Raw genomic sequence first — 8,490 nt, forward strand, 5'->3', positions numbered from 1 at the left:
GAACCAGTGACCAAAATGCAAGTCGCACAGGAAGCTTTGAAAGGGGCGGGTCCTACCCAAATGCCCACAATGGTGTGTAGCAGTCTCTTTGCATGTGTCATTTCTTATACGTCTGAAGGAGGAAGAGTATCTCAAGCTCAAAGGAAACACTTGGACCTCTGCTCCATACCATATGTTCTTTGGGTGCCCGTTCTTCATGGAATTCTTCTTCTTCTTCTTCTTTTTTTTTTTTTTATGTTATCACCTAGAATGTGTATTTCCATGAGTCATTTGGAAACTTAAATGAAACTTTTCCTGAAAAGGTGACCCACGTTAATTAAAAATGTCAGGACTCCACAGTTATGGAAGCCTCTGCTATGGCTCATATGTGTACAGCTTGAGAATGTCCACGTGTCTATCTTATTTACTAATTATTTGTGTTAACTGTTAGAGAATAGACTCTCTGTTCCGCAAATAAGAAAGGAAAAGTTGTCACTGTCTTACTGTGTGTATCACTCTTCAGCTTGGTTGTAGGAATAAAGAATTTTACCTAAAAATCTGCCCTAAAACACTCTCATACTGGCCTGGGCTTTTTAAAGTTAAGATGGGATGGGGTTGGGAGGGGGTAAACAATCCTCTGAAATAGAAAAAGTGAGGGACAGGATCACCTGAAGAGAGGGAATGAGAACCTGATCTGTGTTCATGGTACTTTTGTCTCTCTTATCAATAGGGTGGCCAGTGGAATTTTCAAGCCATTTATAAAAGATGAGAGATAAGGACATTGGGTGGGTGTCTTCATCCATTTGGGCTGCTTTACCAGAATACCACACAGTGGGTGGCTTATGCACAACGGAAATGTATTGCTCACAGTTCTGGAGGCTGGGAAGTCCAAGATCAAGTCACTAGCATGGTTGTAATCTGCTGAAGGCCCTGTATCTAGTGCATAGTGCCTTTTCACTGTGTCTTCATGTGGTAAAAGTCACTAAAGATCTCTCTGGTGTCTCTTTTATAAAAACACTAATCTTATTCATGAAGACTCTACCCTTATGACCTAAGCAACTTTCCAAAGGTCCCACCTCCTAATACCATTATTATTGTGTCTTTGGAGGTTAGAATTGCAACATATGAATTTGGGAGTGAACACATTCAATCCAGAATAGTGTGTAATGGGTGGTGAGATGTAGCCTAATTGAGGAGAGAGAGGCAGAGATATAGGCAGAGGGAGAAGCAGGTTCCATGCAGAGAGCCTGATGTGCGACTCGATCCCGGAACTCCAGGATCACACCCTGGGCCAAAGGCAGGCATTAAACCGCTTAGCCACCCATGTATAATGGGGTGAGACCAAACAAATAGTAGAGTCCCTGTCCTCAAGCATCTGTCACAATGTGAAGAACAATGTAAAATAAAAAAATTGAAATAGTAAGAAAGACTTTTATTCAAGAATATTGCGATAGAGGAGAGAAATCAGGCTCAATTCAAAATTCAAGAAGAATAGGGGAGGATATAACCAAGGAGCAAGGTAGGCAGTCAGGAGCTAGAAAATTAACTAAGGAGGCATCGAGTGTAGAGGTATTCTTACGAAATTGACCCAACAGAGTTCTTGTGCAAGGTGTGTTAGGGGCTTAGACATCAAAGGTGGGAGGATGGCTTAGCAGGACACTTTTCCTAAGAATGGACTGGGCAGACCAGACATATGACTGAGGCTGTGTTCAAGGCCTAGTGGAGGAGAGGTCTCAGAGAGCCTGACCAAAATTTGGTCATGAAAAGAGTCTTTGTCAACACAAACATGCAAATAAACAATTATAGGAGAATGCAAGACAGAAACCAATATGGTGGTGACAGAAAAGAAAAAATAAAGAGGGAAGGAGGGAAGAAAAGAAAGAAAGAGAAAGAAAGAAAGAAAGAAAGAAAGAAAGAAAGAAAGAAAGAAAGAAAGAAAGGCAAAGAAAAGAAAGAGGGAGGAAGGGAGGGAAAGGAAAAAAGTTACACGAAATGTCCACTGGCCCTTTAGAAACATTCACACAATACCCGTGTTCTTTAGGAAGCTGACAAAATCAATCTCCCTCTCTTTCCACATCTAACCAGCCAATTTCCTCCCCTCACCCCTCCCTGTCTTCGCTGGATATTCCTGTGACTACTGCCTCCACCTTCAACTTTCCTAGGTCCTTACTTTCCAGGTTCCTCTATCTTTTCTTAGAAATAAAATACTGGAAAAAAAAAAGAAATAAAATACTGGGCTTTCCTCATCTTATGAAATTCTTCATTTCTGACCAGTTTCCAATACACACACACACACACACACACACACACACACACACACCCCATGTCTCCAACATCTTCAGATGCAGGAGGAAGAAATTTTAATATCTATAATTTTTATTAATAATTAATGTTTATCTAACAGAAACATTGAACTTAAAGTGCCTTTGGAGATCCAGCTGGAGCACCACAAAGGCAGCTGGGAGGAACTAAGAAATGCTTCTGGGGGCACTGCAGCGGGGGAAGAGTTCAAGCCAGGAGCCTCTGTAAGCTGCAAGGAGAGGGCAGACAGATTTCCCTGAAGAACACCAGCCTGGAGAGGGTGGGTCAGAGCCAAGGCTGAAATGAAAAAGGATAAACCCAAAAGGAAGAAAAGAAACAGAGCATGGAGACCATCTTGATCCTAAGCACAGAGAAAGTCTGGAGGAAAAATGGGATGTCAGTGTCAGGAGCTACAGAGTTGGCATGATAAGGACTAAGAAGTGTCCTCTATATATGGCTCCAATAGATCAATCAGTTTGTGCAGGGAGGCCGGGGGTGAGCTGATGGAGAGAAGCACAAGAAAAGGTAGTAGCAGAAGGAATGTGAGAGGTGAGGACAAGCTGTGTGGTCCACAGTTTACACTGTGCAGGGAAGCCAGACGTGGTGTCTGAGCATTTGTTGACAATGACAGAGCTTGGACACCATTTGGCTATGAGCGGAATGAGTGTGCAGGCGAGCGGGCCAGGTACAAGCGAGAGGAAGGAAGTAGGAAGAGATGGAATCCCTTGGACAGGAGGCTTCAGAGCATTGCAGGGTGGAGGATCCATCCAGACCAGTTTGCCCAGGTGGGGACCAGAGTACTGGCTGCTGACCTGTTGAGAGGACAGCGTGCGCAGGGGAGGAGAGGCTTCATGGGATGGTGGAGCATCTTGAAGAGAGCCAGGCACGGAGACTAGAGTCACTGCATTGTTTATCCCCATTGGTGACAACTGGTGGCTCTTCTTAGAAGAACTGTGGTCAAGGAACAAGGCAGAATCAGCAATTGCCTTTCAAGATGTGGTCTCCTCTTCACCTTTCTTTCCTTTAACTCAAAGAATTAAATCTCCCCATCTCCAGCCTCTAGATGCCTCTAGGCATTTTCCCAAAAAGTGAACCTGAGAATGCCATTTCCATGCTGCAATCATCATCAGCCGCACTTGAGAAAACGAATCCATTCCAGGGACACCTGGGTGGCTCAGTCGGTTAAACGCTGGACTCTTGATTTCAGCTCACGTCATGATCTCAGGGTCTTGGGATCAAGCCCTGCATCAGGCTGTAAGCTCAGTGGGGTGTCTGTTGGAGGATTTTTCTCTCTCTCCCTCTGCCCCTCCCCCTGTTCATCACACACTCTCGCGCTTTCTCTAAAATAAATAAAAAAAAAAGGAATCCATTCCAACCACGGTTTGCAAAACCCTGTGGGACTTGATTTGGCTCTCTCATGTATTATTTTGCATTTTGTCTCCAGAGAGACCTTGTCTGGCTATTGGCATAATGAATTCCATCCTTCCCTCCTCACCACTGCACCAGCCAGCAACCATCTCTTGTTACTTATTTTATATTTTTATTTTTATTTTTATTTTTATTTTCACATGTTCTATGTTAGCTTTATACCTCATTGTCTGGGAACTACAGAAAATCCAGTGTGTGTGCCTATTCTCACTCACTTGATCTTTTTTTTTTTTTTTTTTTTAATTTTTTTTTTTTTTTTTTATGATAGTCACAGTGAGAGAGAGAGAGATAGATACAGGCAGAGACACAGGCAGAGGGAGAAGCAGGCTCCATGCACCGGGAGCCCGACGTGGGATTCGATCCCGGGTCTCTAGGATCGCGCCCTGGGCCAAAGGCAGGCGCTAAACCGCTGCGCCACCCAGGGATCCCTCACTCACTTGATCTTATGGTCAAGTGAAGGCAAACAGAATTTGGCAAATATCTAGATTCCTGCTACTCTTAGCCAATTCCACAAAATGCTCAAGTCACTATAGTTTTATCTGATAACAATGATGTTTTTATAAAGTGAAGACTCCATAAATAGAGATATGTAAATTTTCTTGATAAAGATTTCATGAAAAGGAATTATGTGAGAAATTCACTTTGAAAATTATTTAAGCTCTTTTCTCAACTTATATTTTCTGGTTAGGAAATCTAGTGAAAACAATGTACTAATTCTTACATTTATTTCCTGTTCTTAAGACATAAAAAAAGAGGAAGGAACTTTGGCTCCTTATTTCAGTAACTGTCAGCTTCTATATCCAAAGAACACAGGAGAATATTAATTTTCAAAGAGTTCTACTATATTTCTCTTCCTAGCCAGAGAAATCCCTAGAGAAGACACAACAACCATTTAACTCACACATATTTGGGAATAATGAGTTATGCCTTGAGAAAAAAAGAAAACATTTGTTATTTTGCAAATGACCATTATCATTGCCAAATCTATGGTTATACAGAGAAAAATCAAATTAATTATCTGTATCAGTAGAAGTAAATGTCCTGAAGATGAAGCATCTAAAACTCTTCTCTGACCAACCACCTCAACTAGATAAGGTTTTGTGGTTAGGCTTAGTTGAAAGAATGAGTAAGCCTGTTTCCTTTACAGGAATTTCCTGTAAAGAATATTAGCACTCAATTTCTCAACTTTTTTTTTCTCTTTCATCTTATAAAACTAACCTTTGAAAGTGTAACCCCTATGATATAGGCTTAAGCCTCTCTTAAGACTACTTTTAACTCTGGAAGAGGAAAGAAATCACTCTCCCACACTGTTTATCTAAGGCAACAATTTATTGACAAAGAGGGAAATAAACTTAAAGTCTAATTTCACCAAGGTTTCTTGGTACTATTTATTAATAGAGAAAGCTTCAAAATATAACATATAATTAAGAGCACTACTGTTCCTTTGATAGAACAACTAAAATAACTTAGTAAGGACCCTGAGATCACACTCATTCAAAAGATCTCTGCCGAGGGATGCCTGCATGGCTCAGTGGTTGAGCATCAGCCTTTGGCTCAGGGCGTGATCCCAGAGTACCAGGATTGAGTCCACATCGGGCTTCCTGCATAGAACCTGCTTCTCCCTCTGCCTGTGTCTCTGCCTCTCTCTCTCCGTGTCTCTCGTGAATAAATAAATAAATCTTTTTTTAAAAAAAAGAGTTCTGCTGAGAAAGCATATTGATTAAGCTTCAAGATCACCTTCCCTCAAGAGTCTTACATTCTGATAAAGATAAGGTTGATTCATCTGAGCACATCAGAGCTCCACAACTACCTCTAACTAGAGGAGAACATAAAACACAAATGAAGACTAAATTCACTTTGGGATGAAGGCAAAATAAGTGTTGACCTGAGGTGAGGGTAGGACGGATGAAGGCAAAATAAGTGTTGACCTGAGGTGAGGGTAGGACGGTAGAGAATCAGCAACTATAGCCAGAAATGGACCCCCAAAAGGATCTGCCACTGATCATAAATCTGCCTGGGATTCCAAGACAGTGTGACTGCTTTTCTCAGACCTATTCCAAAATAGGAAGCAGCTAAAAGGATATTCCAGGTGTGTGAAGCTCCAGCCTCATAGTGTCCTGTGGGAGCAACAGGAAGAAAGGCAGCAGACCTGGGGCGGGAGGAGATATGGGTAGACAGAAGGAGAAGGTTAAATGTAAGGTGTTGTTTATGACAGGTATTCAGTAACTGTTGAACTGGATTCAAGTGAATTGGAGTGTGGGAACAGTCCTGAAGTGTAGAGTTCCTAATACAGACCTGGATACTGAATTTAATCACTTTAATAGGATTTGGATAGGTTTTCAGGACATGGGCTATCCCAATGTAGGCTTTGTGGGGATAGCCTCCCAAAATGGCGGCCATCAATTCCTCTGTTCCCCTCATGTGTATTCTGCCTCACATGTCCAGAAATAGGGTCTATTTTCCCTGTCCTTGAATCCCTGTTGATTTTGTGACTTGGATTAGAGATTTAAATGTTAAAGAGTGAATATACACAAGTATTGGAAGAATGGGTAAATTCCTCTATAATCAGGAAATGGATAAATACCAATGCAAAGCAGAAATATAAGTGATAGATCAGGAAAACAAAACATTTGCAACTTACATTGCAACTTACATTGCAGTGTCTTAATAGCTTATATGTAAAAGTCTTCTAACAACAGAGATGAAAAAGATCAATATCTTTACAGAAAAACTGGCAAAAGCTAAGGGTAGGTATTCCTTACATTGCTAATGGGAATGCAAAAGGACAATCCCTATGAAAAGGCAATACTAAGCCAAAGTACATATGCATTACTCTCTGACTCAGAGATGCTACTTCTAGAAATCTATCCCCAAAATATTCTAGCCAAAATTTGAGAAAATGTATGCATAAGACTATTCTTTATAACATAATGTAAAATTGCAAAAGACTGGAAACATTTGAGACTGGTTGAATAAACTTGTACAGTCACACAAATCATGTGTCATGTATCTGTAAGAAAGAATGAGAAGCAGCACCACATGCAAATGGGAAATGATCTCTGAATGTATTATGAAATGGGAAAGCAAGGTAGAAAAATTGTATGTAATATACTACTGTTTATCTGTAAGAAGTGAGAGGATTTGAATATGAATGTATCTTCATTTATAATAAAAATGGAAGGGAATATTGACTTTGCTTTTATTTTACAGATTTGCTCTTCAAGGCCATTATTACATTATAATAAAACAAAACAAAATTTTAAGAAGCAATTCCTAAAAATCAGAATCAAAGAAACTTAACTATTTATTGAGTTGGGTGTATACCCTTGGGTGTATATGAGCAACTGCAAGATAGGCTGTAAAGAGAGAAAAGCTTATCATCACAAACCTGACACAGAAATACAGATGTTGGTCTCAGAGTCCCCTGCCCTGACTGTGATCATTACCGGTGTAGCATGCAGGAAGGACCCTGTAGCCTGCCCACAGCTCATACACACTGCTTCCTGTTAGATCTGTGGCTTCCTTACTCTTTGAAGAGCCTTCCATTGCTCCTGAGCTCCCCTCACAGAGTAGCCTCTGCTCAGAAAGATGGCTTCCCCCAGAGGCTGAGTCTCCTTCCTCAGAGCTGCACTTCAGTTATTTCCTCCTAGTATTTAAAGCTACAAATGGACTTGATCTTGGGCACTGGTTTTGTCATTGTCCTTGCTTCAGACAAGTATGTTGATAGCTGCAGGGAAGCTCATCCTCTCTGCACTTCACTGACCATCCTGGCCAACCATTGGCATCAATATAGTGTGAGCTCCTAGTACCCATGAGAGGTCTAACTCCCTGTATCTTGGCAGATTCCCTGTATCTTGGCAGATGCCATAGTGGACATGCTCCAGTCAAGTGTACGTTTTCATCCTGTGGAGGTCTTGAGTGCTATTTCCCATACCCACCCTCCATCCTTACCTTAGTAGCCTAGAAGAAAGGCTGAAGATCCTTGATACTCCTTTTCCTCCTCTGAGCTAGTCCTAAGCAGCCATCCTTCTTGGCAGGCTCTGCTCTAGACACCTCTAGTATAAGGGGCCGTCCCAGGAAAGTGCCTGCACCCTCCAAAAACTTCTCTCAAGACTCACTGTCCAACAGGCAACTCCCAAGAGAAGAGACGATACATCTCTCTGCCCCCATCTGACTAGCTAGTTGTGTGACCTGGGTCAAGTCCCTGGACTTAGCACATTTCAGGCTTTGGACTATGTGGGTAATAAGCTCTCTCTTTGCTTTAAGAGAATATAACTTTATTTTAATAAACCTTTTCAGTACATAATAAATATACATGGAATATTTTATACATCTCACAGAGCTGGCTGTTTACTGATTCTCTGAGAGGGACCCCACAGTTTAAGGACATCTGAATCGACAGAAGAGAATGCTGTTATTCTATCAGTAACAGTTATTTGTTGGTCCTGGTTGGAACTGTTTGTTCTTAAACTTAAAAATATCCATATGAATTAACTGGCTTGTGAAGAACTAGTACCTGTGCTGGGTATTGAGTGGTTTCATGGCTTTGTAGAAGGAAAATCTCCTTGTGCTCCTGGTTGGAAGGTACAACAAAGAAGGTAGATACAAAGAATCTGACATTTTAAAAAAAGCAGAAGAAGATAGATATAGGAGTCTGTTTTGAATGACTCATACCTTATTAAAACAGGTGGGAATCTATGTTGAGAATGAGAAAGTGGAATCTTCACGTAAGTGACAAAGGCATCAAGAAACATCTCAAAATTAAGGGCACTAGACGAATGG

Source organism: Canis aureus, chromosome 11 (assembly GCF_053574225.1).
Source record: "Canis aureus isolate CA01 chromosome 11, VMU_Caureus_v.1.0, whole genome shotgun sequence".
Taxonomy (NCBI): Eukaryota; Metazoa; Chordata; class Mammalia; order Carnivora; family Canidae; genus Canis; species Canis aureus.